Source organism: Sphaeramia orbicularis, chromosome 16 (genome assembly GCF_902148855.1).
Source record: "Sphaeramia orbicularis chromosome 16, fSphaOr1.1, whole genome shotgun sequence".
Lineage (NCBI taxonomy): Eukaryota > Metazoa > Chordata > Actinopteri > Kurtiformes > Apogonidae > Sphaeramia > Sphaeramia orbicularis.
In genome coordinates, this window is record NC_043972.1 from 58,133,087 (window position 1) to 58,149,175 (window position 16,089).

The 16,089-nt window shown below is 42.8% G+C and overlaps 1 protein-coding gene across 1 annotated transcript in view; it reads right to left on the minus strand.

Annotated features, from left to right (window-relative positions):
- Positions 1–11,272, minus strand: part of LOC115435386 (myocyte-specific enhancer factor 2D-like) — a 140,878-nt gene extending 129,606 nt beyond the window's left edge. Inside the window, exon 1 of the mRNA XM_030157764.1 lies at positions 11,156–11,272. The gene's annotated coding sequence lies outside the window, so the exon portion shown is untranslated. The remainder of the gene's footprint in view (positions 1–11,155) is intronic.
- Between the last annotated feature and the right edge of the window lie 4,817 nt (positions 11,273–16,089).

Here is a 16,089-nt window from a genome sequence, read left to right on the forward strand (position 1 = left end):
GGAGAAGAGGAAGAAAGTCAATAATAACAAAGATGGCGACGACAGAGGAGGTTTTTCTATTGTTGATATTCAGAAGGGGAGTGGTCATAAATATGTCGGTAGTTTCACAGTCACAGTTTGAAAAGGGGCCCAGACGAGTGAGCTTCAACTGCACAAAGACACATGATATGAGGAAAAACCACAGGACAGGAGGCTTTATGAACTGAACGACATTCAACAGGAGAGCCAGTGACTGACCTCCAGAGGAACTGGACCATACGACACTGCTGTGGTTGGTCTGTCACTGACCAGGAGTGAACCACTGACCGGTCTGGATCAGATCACCACTGACCGGTCTGGATCAGATGACCACTGACTGGTCTGGATCAGATGACCACTGACCAGTCTGGATCAGATGACCACTGACTGGTCTGGATCAGGTCACCACTGGCCAGTCTGGATCAGGTCACCACTGACCAGTCTGGATCAGATGACCACTGACCAGTCTGGATCAGATGACCACTGACCGGTGTGGATCAGATGACCACTGACCGGTGTGGATCAGATCACCCTGTCACTTTCTGTTTGTGTGTATACTAGTGTATATGTGTGACACTGTGAATGATCTGATCTGGAAAATGGTCCAACAAGCTCCACTATGACCTGACCGACTACTTTTACTACATTTTTAAAATTTCAAAAATTCATAAAAAATTTGAAAATCAATATTTCTCAGGTCTTTGAACAAACGTAATAGACCTTACCCCCAAGGAACTTCTGCTATGAATTTCTATTGATTCTGGTTAATAGTTTTGGAGAAGACGTTCTTTGAAAAATTGCTTATGGACAGACAGACAAGTGATACCAATAGTCCATCGGACCTTAAGGCCATTGGACTACAAATGAATCAACTATATTTAAAGTATTAGATTAGATTAGTTTAGATTAGATTTGCCTAGATTACATTAGACTATATTACATTAGACTAGATTATATTAGATTAGACTGGTTTAGATTAGATTACATTTGATTATTATTAGACTAGATTAGATTAGACTAAATTAGATTACATTAGACTAGACTGGTTTATATTAGATTAGATTAGATTAGATTAGATTTGATAAAATTATATTCAATTAGATTAGACTAGGTTACATTAGACTAGATTAGATTAGATTACACTAGATTAGATTAGATTAGACTAGACTAGACTAGACTAGATTAGATTAGATTAGATTAGATTAGATTAGACTAGACTAGACTAGATTAGGAAAGTCCCTCAGGAAATGGAGGACTTGTCTCGACTTTTCACTAATCCATTATGGTGCACATGAAATCAAATAACTACATAAAAATCTAAAACTGAACTATGAACCAAGCCTACACTTGGAAAGTTCAATCTTCAGACGAGGTGATGTCTGGAGCTCAACAGGAGGGACTCCACATCCTCGCATGAACAGAAGCAAAGAGGGAGGGGGGTCAACAGAGCCCCAGGAAACCCACCCCAAACCCTTTCAGTTCAGTCCAACCACAGCATCTACAGCTGAATGTGTACTAGAAAAGTAGAAAAGCTAAGTGTTGGTCCAAAGCTCCACTCTGCTGATGAGAGCAGCATCAGCATCAGTCATGGTTGTCATGGATACAAAAGCCCGTTACTGTGTCTGAGTCCACAACATCTGAAGATTCAGCCCTTTTCAGTCCAAGTCCACTTTCGTTTGTCCAATATAGGACTTTGTTTGTGTGACTGAATAGTTGCAAAGGGAGTGGCAGTTCATACTTTTTATCCTTTTAAACCCTAACCCTAAAATGATCTGCCTTTTTCTTATTTCAGCTATAAAAAGGTTGGAAAATATGCTGTGAGTGAATCCATTCGCCCATTTTTCCATAGCACTTTTTTCCAGATCTTTCCAAAATCTAGCAATCATTTATAATTTACTGAATGTTATAATTCTGCTAAAATGACTTTTCTAGCGTCTAGTACAGGCGTGAGTGAAATTATTGTAATGACCCAAAAAAAACTATAAAGTCTGTAATGTCTCAGGTTTCAGAGACCATTGCACAAACAATGAAAAGGTTACAGGCCTCCAAACTACATATGCACTGGGTGTGTCAGCAACGATACGTCAGGTTTTAAAGGGTTAATGAAGTTAAAAAAAAAAACAGTGTCAAAAAATTAAGTTTCGCCTATCATTTTTCAAATGGGCTAATTTTTTAGCTGACGAGCTCTATTTTATGGAACTGTTTACAAATATCAGTATCACTTGTAAAAAAAATATATATATATATTATCAATATAAAATTAAACCTAAAAAGGACTCATATATGTAAATGCACTATTAACTTTAATAATAGTATTTGTTCTTGTATCAGTGATATTTTCAGTTTGTGAATCTGTTGAACTAATTCTTCAACAGTACATGAATATTCAAAGGTTCTGTTCAATCCAACTGTTAGTCTAATATTCTCTTCTATTATCTGTATTTATCACTTCAGTTGTAATATGTCTGTTCGATAAAAGTTTAGGATCATATTTGTAGTGTTTTAGTTCCAGTCAGTCTTTTATTGTGATACTGAACAAAGGTCCAAACTCATGTCCCCCTGTCCCAGTTCCTACCTGTCCCCCTGTCCCTCTGTCCCAGTTCCCTCCTGTCCCAGTTCCCACCTGTCCCCCTGTCCCAGTTCCCACCTGTCCCCCTGTCCCTCTGTCCCAGTTCCCTCCTGTCCCCCTGTCCCAGTTCCTACCTGTCCCCCTGTCCCAGTTCCTACCTGTCCCCCTGTCCCAGTTCCCACCTGTCCCAGTTCCCACCTGTCCCCCTGTCCCAGTTCCCGCCTGTCCCAGTTCCCTCCTGTCCCCCTGTCCCAGTTCCTACCTGTCCCCCTGTCCCAGTTCCCTCCTGTCCCCCTGTCCCAGTTCCCTCCTGTCCCAGTTCCCACCTGTCCCCCTGTCCCAGTTCCCGCCTGTCCCAGTTCCCTCCTGTCCCCCTGTCCCAGTTCCTACCTGTCCCCCTGTCCCAGTTCCCTCCTGTCCCCCTGTCCCAGTTCCCTCCTGTCCCAGTTCCCACCTGTCCCCCTGTCCCAGTTCCCTCCTGTCCCCCTGTCCCAGTTCCCTCCTGTCCCAGTTCCCTCCTGTCCCAGTTCCCTCCTGTCCCCCTGTCCCAGTTCCCTCCTGTCCCCCTGTCCCAGTTCCCACCTGTCCCCCTGTCCCAGTTCCCACCTGTCCCCCTGTCCCAGTTCCCTCCTGTCCCCCTGTCCCCCTGTCCCAGTTCCCTCCTGTCCCCCTGTCCCCCTGTCCCAGTTCCCACCTGTCACCCTGTCCCAGTTCCCTCCTGTCCCCCTGTCCCAGTTCCCTCCTGTCCCCCTGTCCCAGTTCCCTCCTGTCCCCCTGTCCCAGTTCCCTCCTGTCCCCCTGTCCCAGTTCCTACCTGTCCCCGTGTCCCTACAGATTTGTGTTCATCCAAACTGATTATTTCCTCATTTTGATCCAACATTGATCCCAGTTGTAGTTTTTCCATCAGAGCTAAAGCCTTATGTTTCATTTCTGATCCATTTATGATGAGAACAGCATGTTTTATACATTTGAATAAAGTCAATAAAATGAGGTTCATTTTCAGTCCCCGTGTCGAACAGCAGTAATTTAAGCATTTTTACCCCAAATGTTTTTTTGTGTCAGTTGTACCATGTGTCATGTGACAGTACTGGCTCAGACCTATTCATACATGTATTAAACACTTCAGTTATTGAGTTTGAACACAGACACTATTGGACAGTAGGGGTGTTAGAAAATATCGGTATCGCAATATATCTTGATATTTCACTTCGCAATACTGTATCGATATTAAAAAGTACTGTATCCATATTTTTAGGTATTTATTCAAACGCAGACATGGCGGTGATTTATTTTAGTGTTTTTGTTTTTCCAGCTCTTTTATTTCTATATTCACTTGGGTATTTTGTTTTGTTGTTTGTTTACAACAAAAGTACTATTGTGATATTACAGGTCATAAATATAGTGTTTTTTTAAATTGATAACAGTTATTTCAAGCATCCTAAAAGCACTTTTTACTGTCTGAAAGAGGTAATTGTTTGTTTGTTTTTTTAATTGGGAATGCACAATAATAATGTTCTGATGTTGGATGATTCAGGGACTGAACACCATGTATTCTTTTCACAATAGAATACGAACATTTAAGGAGGATCTTAAACTGTAATGTCTGTAAAACCTTATTTATTTATTTCTGATTTTTTTGTACTAGTAAAGCTTTATTTAAAGTAAAGTAAAAAGTAAAGTAAAGTAAAACTTTATTTATCCAAATGCTGAACTGTAAGTTTTTCCAGGAAATAATCTTTTAAAAAAATAAACAAAACAAAAAATATCACCTTGTTAAATGTACCGTGATACATTGCGATATATTGTATCGTGAGCCTAGTATTGTGATTTATATCGTATTGCCAAATTCTTGCCAATACACACCCCTATTGAACAGGACATGGGTCCATGTGGAACCGCTGGATCTGGACCTGAGGTGGAAGTTAACAGATTTGTGTTTAAAAAAACAACAACAAACAAACTCTAATTTAACTTATTGACTGAAGGAACAGGCAAAGTAATGGCTTGTACATGTACATGAATGTAAAGAGAACCAACTGGAGGACATTCTGAGGCTACATTTAGATGGTGACCATCTGAACAGGAAACCCAAAAGTGGTGTTGGGTTCTCACTTTTTATTCCGCATTTAGACGTGTGTTTTGGGGAAAGATCTGCATGCAGACAGACACATAAAAGTGTGTGAACTGTCCTATTTATGGATGTAGTGTGAACACCAAGTGGCATCAGCTCCACCCAGACTGAGCGCCTGCACAGAACCGTTCTACTTCTCTTCCTGTTCTCTCCTGGCGCCAAATACAAACACAAAACAGGAAACAGAACATGGCGAAGCAAAGCACAAAAACTGACAGTTTTGTGTGGACAGACGAGCAGGTGGAGTTACTGCTTAACACTAGGGCTGTGTATCAACAAGAATCTGGCGATACGATACAAATCACAATGTTAGGATCACAATACGATATATCATCATACTGTTAAAAAAGCAATTTTTTGTTTGTTTATTTTTTAAAAATGATTATTTCCTTGAGGAATTGAATTACACCAGAAATATGCACAAATACTAAACACATTTTTATTTGATCCCCACAGGATCTAACGCCATATCACAAAATGTTCCTGTGTTCAAACTGAAATTGTGTTTTACAGACATTACAGTTAAAGATCCTGTTCAAATGTTCATATTCTATTAGTTCACAACTAACATCAGAACAGTATTTTAGTTCAGTCCCAACAAAGGAACAAACATCTGCCTCTCAGACAGTAAAAAGTGCTTTTAGGATGATTCAAAGAACCATTATTTTAATAAAACAGTGTTAAATAATAATAAATAAGATATAAACAAGAGAGAAAAACAAAAACGAACCTCCGCATTTGAATAAATACCTAAACTTATTGATACAGTACTTTTTAATATTGATACAGTATTGTGAAATGAAATATCGTGATATATTGCAGAACCGATATTTTCTAACACCCCTACTTAACACCACGTTAGATTTAAATAAATAATGGGACATGTTGTTGTTTTCCTGTACTGGCTCCTGCCTGTGATGGAAACTGTACGAGATGAGAAAACAACAGTTTTGCGTTTTCAACCCTTTAGACGAAGATGCCAGTGGAGCGTTTTTAGAAGGGGGGGGTTTCACTGTTCACTGTTTTCAGCCCCTAAAAACACCCTCGGGTCTAAACTACAGGCACATCAGATCAAATATTAGGTCGTTTCCACTTCAGAGCGTTGTGGTGTAAACAGGGCCTCAGTGTCTGAAACTAAAACTGTTCAAATAATCATGAACATGTTGACTCTTTCATTTATTCTGTGCCTTTTCTCTGACCTCCTGTAGCACTTTCATTTCCCATTTCTTTCTGAATTGCTTTGTCTTTTTTCCTTTTTTTTTTTTCCTTTTTAGTTTGTTTTTGAGAAAACCATACCACAAATACTTACATGAACAAAACAACTTAAAACAAACATTCAAAAACTAACATACAACGGGGGGAGAGTCCAACATTAGAGCAGCATCTAGTCCACACATACAAACATCACACTCATGCATCAATATACTCATTTACCCATATTGTTTTCCTTTATAGTAAAGTTTGAGGGTCCATTGAAATTATACAAAGTCCCATCTCACAGTTACAATATCAGTGAGCCACTTTGACCAATTTTCAGTAAAAATATCAGTTTTACATCTTAAATTAAATGTGATTCTTTCCATAACATATATATTGTACACTACATCAGTCCACTCATTTATAATAAGAGTAATCTCAGTAAACATTTATCACTCTTAGTACACTTGAGTTCTTCTAAATCAGGGATGTCAAACTCATTTTCTTTCAGGGGCCACATTCAGCCCAGTTTGATCTCCAGTGGGCCGGACCCGTAAAATAATAGCAGAATAGCCTAGAAATAATGACAACTCCAGATTTTTTAGTGCAAAAACTAACATTACATGATGAAACTATTTCTATCCAAAACAAAAAAGATGGGAATAAATGGAAAAAACTGAAATTTCTGAAGAAAAACAAGTACAATTTTATCAATATTATGCCTCAACTAATGATTAATACATGTGCATTACAGATCAGATCTACCAAGACACAAAACAGGCAGAATATTGTTAAAATTGCACTTATTTTTCTTTAGACATTCCAGGTTGTTCATATTTGTTCAGGTTATTGACATTTTATTGTTAAAGGATATCAGAATTTAATGTTCTTTGCAATAAGTCAAAGAGAAAAAATTGGTGTTGCCATTATTTAGAGGCATAATGTTATATTATTTTTTTCACATTAAACCAAGAAGAAAATTTGGAGTCATTATTTCTAGGTTATAATGCTGTTATTTTTGAGTTTGATGCCCTTGACTGTTAACATCTTCAGAGCAATTTTTGCATTTCACACTTTGTAAATTCATCTCGCGGGCCAGATTGGAACCTTCGGCGGGCCGGTTTTGGCCCCCGGGCCGCATGTTTGACACCTGTGATCTAAATCATTGAGATACTTGGTTTTAAAGTCAAAACAAATTTTAAACTGAAGAACTGCCTCCAAGAGGCCATGGACACATCTCCAAAATGGAGTCACCGAGGGACAATCCCAGAAGATATGGAAGTGGTTTGCCACCGTACTTCCACAGGACCTCCAACATGCAGACTGGTCAGAGTACTTAGCTTTCTGTGCTGGGGTACAAAAGAATCGAGTCAAGTTCTTCCAGCTGGAGGGGGAGCTAGTTGTTGTCCGTTGTTGTCTGCAGATTCTGTCCCATTCATCCTCTGTTATCGTGGGGTTACCCTCTGACTCCCATCTCGTTTTAATGTCCAGAGTATGGTCTCCCTTTATATTCTGGAGAGCTCGGTATAGTCTAGAAATTATCTTTTGGTAGGTACAATCGTTATAAGCTTTTTGGAAAATATCCAAGATTTCATCTCCAATCGTCGTTTGATCCTTACATTTTTTTTTTTTCTAATAAAGTCTCTGATTTGTAGATACCTAAAATGGTCCTAATTTTGTAGATTATAATTGTCCTTAAGGTTCTGGAAGGTTAACATTGCACCTTTTCTTAGGAGTGTAGAATACGTTGTAAGACCATTTGCAGACCAACCTTTGAACCTCAAGTTATATTTACTGGGTAAGAATTCTGGGTCATAGGCAAACCACTTTAAAATTTGGGAATTGCTTTGTCTTTTATGTCATTTTCATCTCATTACAAATTTAAATGCCATTTCCATCTGTCACATTTTGCACATGTTGGCATTAAATATTAAATCAAAATAAGCAAATTAACAAAATGAGCACTAATCCACAAATCTACAGACTTCAGAAGTGTTATCGTAGAACGTCTTTTATGATTTTCATCGTGTTACATCATTTGTTTTCTTTCTTTCTTTCAGATTGTTTTTTGCCTTTTTACATCTGTGATGTTTTCATCTGTTACATTTGTGTTAATTGTCCAACAGTGGACTGACTAAGGCGCAGGTGTCAAACATGCGGCCCAGGGGCCAAAACCGGCCCGCCAAAGGGTCCAATCCGGCCCATGGAATAAATTTGTGAAATGCAAAATTCCACTGCAGGTATGAACAGTGAAGGGTTGAACTAGTTTTAGTTCCGGTTCCACATACAGACCAATAGGATCTAGTAAAACAGTTGCATCATCATCACCTAGAAATAATTGACAACTACACATTTTCTTCTTGATTTAATGTGAAAGAAATAAAACTACATTACGAAAATATTTACATTTACGAATTATCCTATGACAATAAAATGTGAATAACCTGAACAAATGTAAATAACCTGAACTGTCTGAAGAACATTCTGTGTAATTGGACCAGTATTCCGTCTGTTATTAAACGTTCAGTGCATTTGTAGATCCACTGGATCTGTACGTTGGGTTCACAATAAGCTGTGGTGTAATATTGTAGAAGTTGTTCTTATTTTAGTTCCAAACTCCAACATTAACAATATTCTGTCTGTTACCACATGTTTGTGTAACATTGTAACATGTATAAATGATAAGTTGAGGCAGAATATTGTTAAAATTGCAGTTGCTTTTCTTCCAAAATTTCATTTTTTTTGAGGTTATTCACTTTTTTTGTAAAGGTTTGTAAATGGAAGCATTTTCATTATTTAATGTTTTTACTGAACTAAAACAAGGAAGAAAAGTTGTCATTATGTATAGTTCATTGTGTTCTTATTGTACTGGTCCGACCCACTTTATACCATATTAGCCTGAATGTGGAACCTGGACTAGCAGGAGTCTGACCCCCCTGGACTAAAGGATGGTCTTTTCTCTGTGCTATCACTCCTTCCACTTCCACTGTCATTAGTCTAAACTGTAATCAGTGTTTATATTTGTGTTCAATAGGAAGCAAAAGGAACGGTGGTCAGGAAAAGTCCAAATGCCTGAAACCTCAGGTGAAGTCCACAGACCCAGTAGTGGTTGTTTTGTACTTCTGTGTTCGCAGATGTAAACGCAGCAGCAGCAGCGGTGGTTCCTTCATCCACTGCTCTGGATTAGGGATGTAACGATTACCAGTATAACAATAAACCACGATAAAATTGCCAACGGTTAGTATTAAATTCTAATTATCATGATAACTGTGTTTGATTACCGCACTTTTCTGGAGAAAACGCCTATGTAAAGATCTGCTTTCATGTCAAACATTTGAGTATGGTTTTAATTTATTACAATTTTAATTGTATATACCTAATATTTGGAACCAATATTCACTTTTAAAGTCTTTGAAAAGGTTCGTTAAGCATCTGTGTGTTATTTATGCAATAAATTATATACATTTTTCAAATCGGATTTTAAATTTTTTTTGTGTGTGTGTTTTCTGTCCTTTTATGTTTTTATTGTAGGTTAAAGTGAAAAAATAATAGACAGATGATATAGATAGTGTGCTGAAAAAAAAAAGATACCAAACATGGCTATAGTAAACATTTGTTTATATAGTATATAACGGCAAAATCAAAAGGACTGACAAATGGACAAAATAGGCTCAGATCACTAAGGGTTAACATTTGAATGTTTCTGCAACAGAAAGTACATTGTACCAATTATTGTACTTGTTTTTTTTTGTTTGTTTGTTTTGTTTTGTTTTGTTTTTCAAAATACAACTTGGTTAAATTATTTCAGTGTGTGTATTAGTACTTTTTGAACGTTTTGAGCACAATTTCAACAATACCGTGATAATAATGAGAACTGTGATAATTTTGGTCACAATAACCATTATATGGAATTTTCATATGGTTCCATCCACTGCTCTGGATGGAGCAGATGTCATCTCCTGGTGTCTGACAGGAGACTGTCCTCCACACACACATGCCCATGGTCTTCACCCTCTGTGTCCACACATCACACACCAAAAGAACTCCAACCACTGACCGAGCAGATGTTTCACAGTCACAGTGGACACATCTGCTTGGACTGGGTTTACTGATGCCATCATTACTGACTCCAGGTTGGAGGAGGACATTAGAGGTTGGATGGCACACTCTCCTCCTGGGAGGAAAGCAATTACACACAGTAATGAGGGCACGAATGTGGAGATGGGCTGATGAAAGACACCACTGCTCCACAGCCCCCACAGTTTAAAGGACACGGACAGGTCTCGGGGGGGGGGGGGGGGGGGGGGGGGGGGTTCTGGACAAATAATACCATTGGACCAATAACTGAGTTTTCCTTCAGCAGACACCAGTAAACCTGTGAGCGAACCAGTGCATCCAACACAGGTGACCAGCAACTGGACTGAGTCAGCCTCAGATGCAAGACACTGAAGTGAAGACACCTGTCCAAACCCAGAGGACACCTGTCCAAACCCAGAGGACACCTGTCCAAACCCAGAGGACACCTGTCCAAACCGGAGGACACCTGTCCAAACCGGAGGACACCCGTCCAAACCGGAGGACACCCGTCCAAACCCGGAGGACACCCGTCCAAACCCGGAGGACACCCGTCCAAACCCGGAGGACACCCGTCCAAACCCGGAGGACACCCGTCCAAACCCGGAGGACACCCGTCCAAACCCGGAGGACACCTGTCCAAACCCGGAGGACACCCGTCCAAACCCGGAGGACACCCGTCCAAACCCAGAGGACACCTGTCTTAACCCAGAGGACACCTGTCTTAACCCAGAGGACACCCGTCCAAACCCGGAGGACACCCGTCCAAACCCAGAGGACACCTGTCTTAACCCAGAGGACACCTGTCCAAACCCAGAGGACACCTGTCCAAACCCAGAGGACACCTGTCCAAACCCAGAGGACACCTGTCCAAACCCGGAGGACACCTGTCCTAATTGGACGGGTGTACCTGTACAGCTGGACCTATTTACAGAAAACCCTCGGGAATGAAAAAGCGCAAACAGACAAAAGACGCAGATGACTGAGACAGCCGTGGAACTTAGTAAAGTCCACGGAGTCCACGGAGGGTCTCCGGCATCCGAACCACAGGAGGACCGGACCTCAGAGTTCCCCTAAACCAACACACACACCTCTAACCCACTAACATTTGTGACCGCGGACACACACACACACACACACACACACACACCGGAGCAGTGACTTACCTACCAGTGGGTCCACATCTGTTCATGAACGCGCACGTCCACCGGTGACACTTCCACACTGTTCCACGGCTCGGACGGTCACACGCACACGGACAGACGCCGAACGGCGGCGGCTTCACTTCCAGCCCCTCCGACTCCAGCCACAGGGTAAATAAATACTTAGTTACTGCAAATGGAACCTAATCTGTCCTGAGCGGCATCGGCTGGTGACTGACAGGCGCGCGGCCAATAGGCGTGGACTGTCTGCGTGACTTCAGCCAATCACGTCGTCACCACGGAGTCGGTGGAAGGTAAACTGTGAAGTAGGACGGGCGGATGGCGACATCATGTGTTAAGAGTAAATATCCTTCCGCTCGGTGTGCGTGGAGGACACTTTCACTGTCTCCGGTATCTACTTAGAAATGTAGTTGTTAAATGTGATGAGACGCCGAAAGTAGCAGATTATTGGTCATCCATATTTTGGACATTTACAGCCGTTCAACTCTTCACACACACGTGTATAATCTGTGTAAATCCGCTGAATGGTTCCATATCTAGTACACCTCTCACAGGAGGATGAAGTTCGAGCACATATCTGACATTTAGTCTGGACTTTGGCACGTGGCTCTAAGATGCGTCGCTTCACGGACTGATATTTTAAAGTAATAATTACTAATTTGATATGATCAATTGGTCTCGGCTGTATTTTAATTACATGTATTAAAGGGGCGGTGATTATAGCTGTGAGTCCCAGCGGGCCTACTTTGTGTGACGACGGCGGAGGAACACGATGTTTACAGTGGAGGGAAGGGTGACGTTACTGTGACAGATTGAGTGGAGCGCGTGTGAAGGAAATGTGGCGTAGATGCACAAATGTGTTCATGACACGAGACACGAGAAAAGGACCAGGACCGGACCGGACTGGGACCGGGACTGGGACCTGGACTGGGACCGGGACTGGGACCTGGACTCAGCCCTTTCAGTGTGTCCCTCAGGAGAATGTCCACATTTGACTGTGTGCGTCAGGACACTTCTGTGACGTCACTGTGGACCAAGGTTCTAATAGTTTTGGATTTTTCATTATAGTTTGGTTTTATTTAGTTTAGACTTTTTTTTTCTCTAATTCAGTTAGTTTTAATTCGTGTTTTAGAGCGGGTTTGATAGTTTTTATTAGTTTTCATTTTTTTCTAAATGCTCAGTTTTAGTTTAGTTTTAGTATTAATTTTAGTTTAGTCGTCTCTTTTCTCTTCTTCTCTGTCGTCGTATTCAAGTAAATCCCAGACAGGACTCTGCTGCTTTCTTCCAACTTTAGTCTCCATGTTTCCAGGTAGAGTGGGGACCAGAAGACGACTGGAAACCACAAGTGAACACAAGTGATGGACCCTTAAATATCATATGGTGCTGGCAGCTAAAATTGCTAGAGCCAAATAAATCAATTTTGTATCAATCTGATGTTGACAAAGATGAAAACGAAGGGAATTTTATCTATAATTTTCATTTTTTAGTTAGTTTTGTAAGCACACAATACAGTTTCACTTAGTTATGTTTTTTTTTTTCTTCTTCTTTTAATATTAGTTTTTATTTATTTCAGTTAACGAAAATGTATTTTCAATTCTAGTTTTTATCATTTTGTTAGTTTTCGTCAACAATAATAACCTTAGTGTGGACACAGCACTGGGACAGTTGAAAGTGATAAGATCAGATGAGTTTTAGCTCGGTTTAGACATTTGAAGTATCGCTTTAATGCTCCTGAATCACAGCACATATGAAAACATGCCTGAAAAGATTTTAAAAAGGAACAAAGTTTTTATTTATTCAGATATAACATGTCCACATCCTGTTTGGGGACATCAATGTCCAGGTGCATTGAAACAACATTAAAGGGCTTTTTAAATGAAGTGCAACAGTAGAATGTCCAAATAACCTGGAAATAGAAATGCTGTGTCTATGTCACCACACAAAGGGTTAATTAAACCTAATTATTACAACCTGTCGACGGACTTCAGACTTAATTTATGAATGGTCTTCAGGTTGATGCTCATCAAATTAAATGTGTTCAAATGTAGGTGTCATCATTTGGGGACACAAAAATGGACAAAAACTAGTTTAGTGTCCAACAGAGTTTGTTTAATCACACATGTAAAAGCAGGTTAGGGTTAATTAGCTAACTAATTAACTAACTAACTAACCTTAACCCTTGGGTCACATGGGACGACTCATCAAGCTTTCTGTTTTAGTCTTTTTGACATTGTTTTTAACCCCCCTGTTATAAATGTGACACTAAAACAGGATGGACCTATAGAAGGCAGTATTTGGACAGGTGTGACAGAACCAGGATGAATGAAGTCAACATTTTAAAATCACATCCTTGAAAAGTACACGATGTGTTGATTTATTCTTTCTCTTAATAAGGAGCTAAACTACGGCAGTTAAACCAAAAATGTTTGTTGGACGCTGTATTTGATGAACGTTTGACTTAAAAATATTTGAATAATACTTTAATGATGTAAAATGGGACAGATGTGTTTTTTATGTTCTATTGTCAATTAGATATGAGTTCATGGCATTTGTCAGTATTTTATTTCTCTTTTTTTTTTTTATGTCTTTTAAACAACATCCCAACTTTTTATCATGGACTCATGTGGATCAGGTCCACCTGGGTCAGGTCTGTCTCATCTATTTCCGAAGCCTGGCATGGCTGTCCCAGTGTTGGACCAGCTCTGTCCTAGTCTGGTCTGTCCTCTGGTCCCTGGTCTGTCCTCTGGTCTGTCCTGTGGTCCCGGGTCTGTCCTGTGGTCTGTCCTCTGGTCTGTCCTCTAGTCCCTGGTCTGTCCTGTGGTCTGTCCTCTGGTCTGTCCTCTAGTCCCTGGTCTGTCCTGTGGTCTGTCCTCTGGTCTGTCCTGTGGTCCCGGGTCTGTCCTCTGGTCTGTCCTCTGGTCCCTGGTCTGTCCTGTGGTCTGTCCTCTGGTCTGTCCTGTGGTCCCGGGTCTGTCCTCTGGTCTGTCCTCTAGTCCCTGGTCTGTCCTCTGGTCTGTCCTCTGGTCTGTCCTCTGGTCCCTGGTCTGTCCTCTGGTCTGTCCTCTAGTCCCTGGTCTGTCCTGTGGTCTGTCCTCCGGTCTGTCCTGTGGTCCCGGGTCTGTCCTCTGGTCTGTCCTCTGGTCTGTCCTCTAGTCCCTGGTCTGTCCTCTGGTCTGTCCTCTGGTCCTGGGTCTGTCCTCTGGTCTGTCCTCTGGTCTGTCCTCTAGTCCCTGGTCTGTCCTGTGGTCTGTCCTCTGGTCTCTGGTCTGTCCTCTGGTCTGTCCTGTGGTCCCGGGTCTGTCCTCTAGTCCCTGGTCTGTCCTCTGGTCTGTCCTCTGGTCCCTGGTCTGTCCTGTGGTCTGTCCTCTGGTCCCTGGTCTGTCCTCTGGTCTGTCCTCTGGTCTGTCCTCTAGTCCCTGGTCTGTCCTGTGGTCTGTCCTCTGGTCCCTGGTCTGTCCTCTAGTCCCTGGTCTGTCCTGTGGTCTGTCCTCTGGTCCCTGGTCTGTCCTGTGGTCTGTCCTCTGGTCTGTCCTCTGGTCCCTGGTCTGTCCTCTGGTCTGTCCTCTGGTCTGTCCTCTAGTCCCTGGTCTGTCCTGTGGTCTGTCCTGTGGTCCTGGGTCTGTCCTGTGGTCTGTCCTCTAGTCCCTGGTCTGTCCTCTGGTCTGTCCTCTGGTCTGTCCTCTGGTCCTGGGTCTGTCCTCTGGTCTGTCCTCTGGTCTGTCCTCTAGTCCCTGGTCTGTCCTGTGGTCTGTCCTCTGGTCTCTGGTCTGTCCTCTGGTCTGTCCTGTGGTCCCGGGTCTGTCCTCTAGTCCCTGGTCTGTCCTCTGGTCTGTCCTCTGGTCCCTGGTCTGTCCTCTGGTCCCTGGTCTGTCCTCTGGTCTGTCCTCTGGTCTGTCCTCTAGTCCCTGGTCTGTCCTGTGGTCTGTCCTCTGGTCCCTGGTCTGTCCTCTGGTCCCTGGTCTGTCCTGTGGTCTGTCCTCTGGTCTGTCCTCTGGTCCCTGGTCTGTCCTCTGGTCTGTCCTCTGGTCTGTCCTCTAGTCCCTGGTCTGTCCTGTGGTCTGTCCTGTGGTCCTGGGTCTGTCCTGTGGTCTGTCCTCTAGTCCCTGGTCTGTCCTCTGGTCTGTCCTCTGGTCTGTCCTCTGGTCCTGGGTCTGTCCTCTGGTCTGTCCTCTGGTCTGTCCTCTAGTCCCTGGTCTGTCCTGTGGTCTGTCCTCTGGTCTCTGGTCTGTCCTCTGGTCTGTCCTGTGGTCCCGGGTCTGTCCTCTAGTCCCTGGTCTGTCCTCTGGTCTGTCCTCTGGTCCCTGGTCTGTCCTCTGGTCCCTGGTCTGTCCTCTGGTCTGTCCTCTGGTCTGTCCTCTAGTCCCTGGTCTGTCCTGTGGTCTGTCCTCTGGTCCCTGGTCTGTCCTCTGGTCTGTCCTCTGGTCTGTCCTCTAGTCCCTGGTCTGTCCTGTGGTCTGTCCTCTGGTCCCTGGTCTGTCCTGTGGTCCTGGGTCTGTCCTGTGGTCTGTCCTCTGGTCCCTGGTCTGTCAGGGACCAGAGGACAGACCAGGAGGAGGAGGGAGGAGGAGGGGGAGGAGGAGGAGAGAACAGACAGGAGGAGGAGGGGGAGGAGAGAGGAGGACAGACAGGAGGAGGAGGGGGAGGAGGACAGACAGGAGGAGGAGCAGAGAGGAGGAGAGAGGAAGACAGACAGGAGGAGGAGGAGAGAGGAAGACAGACAGGAGGACAGATAGGAGGAGAGGAGGACAGACAGGAGGAGGAGGAAGAGAGGACAGACGGGAGGAGAGAGGAGGACAGACAGGAGGAGGAGAGAGGAGGAGAGGAGGACAGACAGGAGGAGGAGGGAGGAGGAGAGAGGAGGACAGACAGGAGGAGGAGCAGAGAGGAGGAGAGAGGAAGACAGACAGGAGGAGGAGGAGAGAGGAAGACAGACAGGA